The 9476-nt window shown below is 40.6% G+C and overlaps 1 pseudogene; it reads right to left on the bottom strand.

Annotated features, from left to right (window-relative positions):
* Window positions 1-238: 238 nt before the first annotated feature.
* On the bottom strand, window positions 239-1127 carry LOC132232384 (cofilin-1-like; annotated as a pseudogene).
* Between the last annotated feature and the right edge of the window lie 8349 nt (window positions 1128-9476).

Below are 9476 nucleotides of genomic sequence, written 5' to 3'. Positions count from 1 at the left end.
AACTAAGTCTAAGTTTCTCCCAGCTCATTACCCCCCCCCCCCTTTTTTTAAGTGAGGCTTTTTATTGTTTTTTTCTTCCTTTTTTTTTTTTAAATTAAGGGTCCCTTACTGGTCCTACTTCCATGAATGGCTGAGACCAGGTGGAAAAGGGGCGGGGAACCAGGCAGCATGGAGAGAGGTAATCTTCACAACATTCTATTTATACACAGAACTAAACAGACAAGCAGAGACACTATTGTGGTTAGAAGTTGGCAGCATGGGAAAGAGGAGGAACAGGTTGCAAGTACGGGTGTCATTAAAAAAATACAGGCCCTCTCCAAAACTGGGGTGCCTGGGTTGGGGAGGACTTGGTCTGTTTCAACCCAAGAGGAATCAGAAGATCAAAAGCGGTTTGGGAAGGCCAGACCATCAGGGGTGGAGGGAGAAGGAAGGTCCAGGGGGTGGGGGGCTGTTTGCCAACTGGGTGAAGGGATTGCCCTTCCCCTGCTAAGATCCCCCAGCCCATCTGGTTTGGCAGGAGGGGGGCAGCCTGCAACCCCCCACAGGCAGGTCTGGGGCTGCCAGATGCTCCAGGCAGGGGGCTGGAGGGGGCTCACAAAGGCTTGCCCTCCAGGGAGATGACAGCACTGCCCCCAGCTTCTCTGCAGAGTGTAGTGGTCCTGACCTTCTCGTAGCAGTTTGCTTGTAATTCATGCTTGATCCCCGTAAGCTTCTTCTTGATGGCATCCTTGGAGCTGGCATTGATCATTTTGCTCTTAAGGGGTGCAGACTCAGGGGCTCAGAAGATAAACACCAGGTCTTCCTTCTTGCTCTCCTTGGCCTCATAGGTTGCATCATACAGTGCATAGTGGCATAGCCAGGCAGCATCTTGATGAAGGTGGCGTAGGGGTCGTCTACTGTCTGGCCCACATCATCTACCAGGATCTCCTTGCCCTCTTCCAGAATGATGTTCTTCTGGTCTTCACTCAGGCAGAAGAGCACCTCCTTCTTGTGCTCTTCACTTCCTCTGGTGTCGAGGACTTAGGTACCTTCATGTCACTGAACACTTTGATGACTCCATCAGAGACAGCCACACCAGAGGCCATGCTTCTGGAAGCTAATGGAGACAGCAATAAGAGCCTGGAAAGACAAGCACACTGCATCTGTTGCTGGGATCTGACTGCCATACCCTTTTGTTCTAATCACATTTTTCCTTGACTTTTGACTCTTCATCGACACTTAGGCTTAACTGTTTAAGTCTTCATTTCTTTACTAGAGGCCCGATGCACAAAATTTGTGCAAGAGTAGGCCTTCCTTCCCCCAGCTGCTGGCACCGGCTTCCCTCTGGCACCCAGGACCCAGGACCCAGGACCCAGGACCTGGGCTTCCCTCTGGCACCCGGCAGGCACCCGACAGGCACCCAGGACCTGGGCTTCCATCGCAGCCCCGGCTTCAGCTGGAAGGTCGTCCAGAAGGATGTCCGGCCTAATTAGCATATTACGCTTTTATTATTATAGATGATGACTCCGATGTCACATAAAACTTAAATAAATTTGTATGCTTAAATAAAGCCTGGTATGCATCATTCATATATTGCTTTCAATTCATCTTCTCTATATTTTGAAAGCATAATATGCATAATAGCAATAGATTTTGACTTAACAGCAATTCATACTAAAATCCTTTGCTAAGAGTACCCCATGTTATTATTCTTAGACCTAAAAACAGACAAGTCACAAATTACATTTCTTAGTTGGCTTCCCCAGTTGTACCCTGGAATATAAAATCCTTCCTTCTTCCTTGTCTCTCCTCTCTACTTGCCTCGCCTTAGTCTTTCTGGAGCCTTTGGACTGTTGGATGCAGACACAATTCCTGTTTTAAGATCTCTTTAATAGAATATATTGAATTGGCTATTCCATGAACCTGATTATACTATGCAGAATATAGACATATTGTTTATTATGAAATAAATATGCACATTATGCCCCTCTCCTTTTTTTTTCTAACGTGTTTTTCATCAAGGTCTTGATGGGCATATAATGTTATATTACTCCAATAAAAAATCAGATTTGACTTATAGAAACTTTTCTCTAAAAGCATATCGCAACAATCTACTATTATTTAAGATTTGCCTGTGTTGGCCAATGCAAAACTCACTCAATCCTCCCCCAAATAAAACACCAAAATAGCTGCTTCTCTAATCTTTCTTATGTACGAAAACAAAAGAAACTGCATACTCACAAGAAACGCACACAAAAATGGCTTATCATAGATTTCATGATAAGAAATGACTGAATCCCAAAAGCTGTTTCTCAGGTTTGGATATAGGCCCCCACAAATAAAAGTGGTCCAAGTTCTTCAAATAGAATATTTATTCTGAATTATTGATGCCTGCCTTGATTCAGTTTAAATTGCTTCCATGCCATCAGAAAATCAAGTGTTTACACAAAAATGGAAATTCCTATATATATTTTTTTATATATGGAGCTGAAATTGTTCACAGGTCACAGCTACAGAGAGGGAAATGCCCAGATTAACTACCTTTTTTTATTTTCTCAGCTGGGCATTGCGCATGTTAATGGAATGTATCTGTACAAACAGCATACTTTCACATTCAGAAAGTGATATTTCAGAACAAGCTTTTGTAAAAGAATACTCTATTGTCTATGGTTTGGGGTAAAGCCAAAGTGAAACTTAGATTTCTTCTATTTCATAAATGAACTCTATAATAAACAAAACTAAGTCTACAACGTGGATTTATAATATGGCCATTGTATGGAATTCAACATGACTGCAAAATATCCCATTTGACAAAATTAATGCTGCTGAAAATACTTGCTGCCAGCAGCTCTTATAATTACATGGAAAGGCAATTGGTAATGAATTCCTTTAACTTGGGAATTTCAAATCTCGAGACTGAATGTTGCCCATTATTGGAGTTCAAAGGCAACTATCTCTAGAATTGTTCTTTTGATGCTTGTTAGATGGTTTTAGTTGTTCTTTTCTTGTAGGCACACAATTGTTGTCTTGATCTTTATGATAAAAAGAGCATTGCTGGATCTTTGTAGTGAACCCAGTTGGCTTGGTAACATGCCTGTAGTCAGAATTCCAAAGTGGGAAAACAAAGGCTTAGAAATTATAGGCTGAGAACTGTTTGTTCAAGACTGTGGGAATCTTACCCTGGCCTGTAGAACCAATGGGCTCTCTTCATTAGATCCACATTCATCCATAAATTCCCCAATTCCTTGCCCTTTAGTCTTTTCCCAAACTAGAGCTTTAACCACAATAAAAACAAATGTGGCCACTTCTTTTGTAAATCAATTCCTACCAAAATTTCTAGCGTGTTATATTTCTTCCCCTTCATGTCATAATTCCAAAAGAATGACATTAACTTATTCAATGTTACATTTATTTTCATAATGAGGATTGTCAAGGGGCAAGCCTTTACTTAAAGGCAAAAACCAAACCAAGACAAAAATGTCTGCATGTAGGCCTATTTGAACGGGGATGAGTTAGCTTTCTCCCAGTCTAGATATGGTTCTTTCCCCTCCCCCCCCCCCCCCCCCGAAGTTAATTAAACAAGCAAATATAGCCTAGCAGGACTATTTTAGAGTGCTTAGTTTAGAAAATTCAGTTCAAATTGAAGTATAATCCAGTGAAATTAGTTTAACTGAAGAATATCATCTAACAAAAAAAAGAAAACAAAGCAATTTTACTTTTTTTTTTTACTGGGTGTAAAGGTATTCTTAAATTAAGTAACACTATGTCATCAGATTACACAATTGTGACTTGGAAATGCCAGGAATGTTCCTTTGTGTGTCTAAATAATGCAAGTTGAATTCCGCAGTGTTCATATAAATACTTTAATTATACTGAAGCTTTATCAGCGGGGAGTCATGGGAACTATGAGAAACACTGGATAAACATTTTTAAAAGCAGGAACCATTCAAGGCACACAAAAGACAGGATAGTCATAACAACAGTAGCAATCACAACCACCACAAACTAGGGAAACTGGTAGCTCTCCACTTTTTATGAATGTAGGATTGAATTGTTTTTCTTTTCTTTTAAGTTCTCACCATTGTTTCTGGCAAAATACCTAAAAAATAGGAAAGAAGAAGCCTGAGAAATGAAGGGACGGAAGAATTCTTAGTCTCCTGTGAGAAAAAGTAAAAAGAATCCTGAATAATAGTGAGTCAGAAAAATCACAAATCAGAGTATTTAAGCTTGGCTATTAGATCTGAAAACTGAAGATAAATATAAATACAACTTCCTTTTAAGAAAGCTATACTAAGCTGTTCAAATTTGATAGAATGCTTTACCAATGTGAAATCACATACTCACGGCTACAGAGCACTTTGCTTTCTAAATAGATTTAGTTCCCTTCTGAATTTTCTTCTAAACTTTGTAGGCCCCTAGCATTCCGGAATGAAAGTTTAATGTGGTGCTACAGCTCACAGCCATTAATTATTGACTGAGCAATTAATGGCTTCATACAAGGAAAATAAATAATGAGAAAAAAAATCATGTCACTTACCATTAGTAAAGCTTATAGTTTAGTTTTTCTCTTTTGCCCTGAATGTCACGGAATTCAGAAGCCAATCTAAACTTTGACCCTGCAAAGGTGATGAGTATTCATTGCCATATCTATCTTCTCCTTTCCTTGGTCCTGCTTTCTAACTTTCTTTCTTTCTTCACACTGACCATCCTTACTGGCCCTACATACACTAACCCTGTTGCTGTGTTAGAATTTTGCGCTTGCTCTTCTCTCTGCCTACATAGCTCTTCTCCTAGAGATTAGTGTAACTGACCCTCATTGCCCTCAGGTTTCTGCTAAAATAACTCCCTACCAGTGAAATCTTTCCTAAACATCCTCTTTAAAATAGTATCTTCCCCATACATGCTACCTTGTTTTGCTTTATGTTCTTCATAACACTAAATACCACATGACATATAAAGAGCGGGACAAAAGTAGGTTTACAGTTGTTTATATGGACAATAATACAATAATTAATAATAATACAAGGATAAACTCTGTGTTGCACATACACACAACTGTAAACCTATCTTTTACCCAGCCTATATTTACAATTTGCTTGTTTACTCACTCATTTTTTACTTTTCCCCATTAGACTATAAGACAAAGGTGTTTCTGTTTTGTTAATTGCAGAATCTTCACACACAGAATGTAGTCAGGAATACAGGTGTGGTAGGTAAGAAATAGTATTTATTGAATGAATGAATAGTCCTAAGTATAGACAAGTCTAATCAAGAGTATTCATTCATTCATTTGTTATATCAAGGAGGAGATTCAACAAATCTGTAAAGAAAAATGTGAAACTTCAGAATAAGCAAAATAAATGACTGGATATCCTTTCCATGGAATGCTAGAGCCCCAGGGATTACTTCAGCCTTGACAGGTTATGCACATTTTTACTACTCTGTAAAGTAGAAAGTAGAAAACTGATGGTCATGCAAAAAATTCTTATCTGCAAACATGCAAATCAAGTGTGCCCCAAGGAGTTTCAATTTGGCTCCTCCATTGTAGAAGAAGGCAGTCTTGCATACATTTGCAAATCCATTTCAATATTCCTAATCTATGTGTCTATTCTTTGGATTCTCCTTGAACCAATTAAAATATTTTACCAGTTCCCTCCTTTAATTAATGACTTAAAAATAATCTTTGATATTGTAACCACAGAACTAACTCAAAATGGTCCTATCCTGTTTAATGACACATTGAATTGCTTTTCAGATACAACAGACCAAAACTGCAAGTCCTGCAGCCAATGCAGGCACAGAGGAGAGAACTTTGACCTCTAGCTGCACTGGAAACCAAAGTTTCCCACCCTAGCAAATGGAACCAAAGGACAAGGACATAACCAGAACTTGAACACTGGAACCCTTTCAGATGCAAAGGGTCCTTCTGTTCAGGAAGATTCATTTTTGATGCTCCTTTACCATAAATGGCCAAGTTCCTCCAATTAAAACCTGCCTCACCAGCACTTCCACATACTTGTTCTTCTTAACCCCTTAAAAACTATTAATTTAGATTGGATTAAAAATGGCAGCAAAGTAAGTGGATGCTGCATGGACTTGCTCCCAGGAACAAACTGGTATTACAACTAAAATACAGAAAAACTTCCTGAATAATGAACAGAAAACTTGCATGAGAGAATCCTGATACCTGAGGACCAAAAGTGGAGACCACATAGAGATTGGTAGGAGGGGCAGAGGCACAAAAGGGCTGGCTGGGCTCCCACAGATAGCAACTGAAGTCCTGGAGAGATATCTCAGCTGTGGGGGGTTGCCACTGAGAATTCTGGGATCTAATCTCCAAGCTGGGCCCCCCAGCAGAGAACACCAAAACTGAGGAGGGTACCCACATAACATCTGGCTGTGAAAAGCAGCAAGGTGCTATCTGCCAGAGGGTAACAGCTGAAAATTCAGGCACCCTCTTAAAGGGCCAATGCATAAAATTCCCTGTGGAGCCACCCACCTTGTGCTCTGGCAGAGGGAGGGTGAGGTGGACTGGAGCTGTGAGGGCAGAAGCCAAGACTGGGGACTCAGGGGATAGAGCTCAGAAGGCAGACACCCCAAGTTTCCTGGGCTGAGTCATTCCCTCAAGCAGCAGAGGACATCTTTCCCATGTAGACATTTGCCATGCTGGGAGGAAGACAGTTGACACACTCTATTGGAAAACACCTTACCCTGAGGCCACTTAAGAGATTAAAAATAACAATTAGCCTCCAGGCAGAAGCAACTGCCCCACCCTGTTGAAAAAAACTCTCACCACATGAGGATGATTGCGTTGGGGGCAAATCAAGTCAGAATCCTATCACTCTGTAGGCAGAGGTGGTCTCTGGAGGCTTTGAGTCTTTGCCTGATCTAATTAGTCTGAAACAGCCTTTAACATTGTCCTGCACTAGAGATTGAGAGGTGTAGAGTATCTACCTCAGTGGTTCTCAACCTGTGGGTCGTGACCCCTTTGGCAATCAAACGACCCTTTCACAGGGGTCGCCTAAGACTATCTTGCATATCAGATATTTACATTACGATTCATAACAGTAGCAACATTACAGTTATGAAGTAGCAACGAAAATAATTTTATGGTTGGGTCACAACATGAGGAACTGTATTTAAAGGGCCAGAAGATTGAGAACCACTGATCTACCTAATACACAGTCACAAACCCAATCGGAAAGCCAAAATGAGAAGACGAAGAAACAACCCCCAAATGAAACTAGAATTCTCCAGAAGAAGAGATAAATGAAGCAGAGATAAGAAATTTATCTGAAACAGAGTTCACAGTAATGATGATAAAGATGCTCAAGAGCATGAAAAAGATATAGTAACCATGATAAAGAATGACATAACACAAATAAAGAACACAAATGGAGCTCCATGTTTAATTTTTTGAGGAAACTCCATACTGTTTCCCACAGTGGTTGGACCAGTCTGCATTCCCACCAGCAGTGCACGGGGGTTCCTATTTCTCTGCATCCTTGCTAGCACTTATTGTTTGTTGATTTGTTGATGACAGCTATTCTGACAGGTGTGAGTTGGTACCTCATTGTCATTTTGATTTGCATCTCTCAAATGATTAGTGACTTTGAACATGTTTTCATATGTCTCTTGGCCTTCTGTAGGTCCTCTTTCAAAAATTATCCATTGTGGTCCTTTGCCCATTTTTTATTGGATTTTTTATCTTCCTTTTGTTAAGTTGTATGAGTTCTCTATAAATTTTGGAGATCAAACTTTTATCAGAGATAACATTGACAAAAATGTTCTCCCATGCAGTGGGCTTTCTTGTTGTTTTGTTGATGGTTTCTTTTACTGTGCAGAAGCTTTTTATTTTGATGTAGTCCCATTTGTTTTATTGTCCTAGTAGCAGTATGGTAAAGATATTGCTATGACATATGTCTGATATTTTGCTGTCTATAGCTTCTTCTAAGATTTTTATGGTTTCCCGTCTTTTGTTTAAGTACTTTATCCATTTTGAGATTTTTGTGTAATAACCTGGTTACTAATTAGAAGAAAGCTGTTAACACTCTCCAGATCTGTTCCCTGCAGATGACTGGGGGAAGGGACTGGACAATAGATGCATGCCTAGTAAGGTCTGAGTGGCATGGGAAGGTACTTGTCTATCACTCATACCTGGAAACTAATCATTGACCAAATAGGTGTGGCCATTGCAAGAGTACAAAATCCAAAATACTTAACTCCTAAACAAAGAGAGTTCTCTCTCTTAGAGCTGTTGGCTCTCTGGTGCTCCTGGCTTGTGGGGCTCACATGCTCTGCACTCGCCCACATGGCCCACAGCCATGTGGACTCCACACAATGGACTAATGGACTTTAACTAGCCTGACACTACATCAGACTCAATGCCCACATGGAATGGAAACTCTGGAGACTGGCTTTGCTTTTATCTCTTTTGGAGCCCCAGCTGCACCTTTTCTAGGACTGGTTTGAGCATCATGGGACTTTGCAAACTGAGGAATATAGCTCTCCACAAATAGAAATCATTCATTCTCCCATTCGAGTCTTAGAAAATTCTTTTTCTCAAGGTATCATAAGTCCTCCACTCCCATCAGTGATGGAAAAAGGCAATCCACCCAATTCTCCAGCAACAGATTGGTGAACCAGCCATGACAGAGTTAACCAGGAGAATAGACATGTGGACCATGTGGAAGACGCCCCTCCCTGCCAAAGCCAGCACTGAGAGCTATCAGTTCCAAGGAAACAGACAATCCCAAGGACTGGTGGCCACAGCAGGCCCTTAGACTGACAATCTATAATAATAAAAGTGTAATATGCTAATTAGACCAGATGTCCTTCTGGACGACTTTCTGGAAGAAGCTGGGGCTGAGAGGGCAGAGGCGGCTTGCCGTGGTGGGTGGTGGCCGAGGCATAGGCAGCGGCGGCAGGGGCCGAGCCCCTTGCATGAATTTCGTGCATTGGGCCTCTAGTAGATCCATAATAGCCCTTTGATACTTCATTCATTCTCCCTGTAGGTATTTTTTTCCCTCTCTGGTGAGAAGGAACTGGCTAATATGGAACTCTGGGGTGGGAACAGATTCTTTCCTTGCTGCTTTGTAAAAGTGCACTTGGTACAGCTGTTATTTTAATAAAAAAATTAAGGAGCCACATTAAATAATTATTTAATTGGCAACTAGATTCTTATAGCCTGAAAATAGAGACAAATCTTTGCTAGTGAAAAAATAGATCAAATTCTTTTGTAGGAACATATGTACATTGTCTCAGTATATTTCCTAATAGAGCCCTTTGGTTCTATACTTTTTTGAGGCTTAGGTTATAAATTCAATGGTTATGGAGACCCAAGCCTGGTGTTAAAAATGCTGTATTTGAATAACAAATCAGTTTCCACATTATTATCAGTTCTATTTGCTTGATGTAGGCCATACAGACTATAGGACTGGGGTCTGTGCTTTCTCCAAGGGCTTGGAGTGGAGAAGGTGAGGAGGAGAAGGGATAGA

Source organism: Myotis daubentonii, chromosome 4, assembly GCF_963259705.1.
Source record: "Myotis daubentonii chromosome 4, mMyoDau2.1, whole genome shotgun sequence".
NCBI classification, from domain to species: Eukaryota; Metazoa; Chordata; class Mammalia; order Chiroptera; family Vespertilionidae; genus Myotis; species Myotis daubentonii.
Note: the sequence above shows the minus strand (reverse complement) of the source record. Positions and strands in the feature narration are given on the sequence as shown.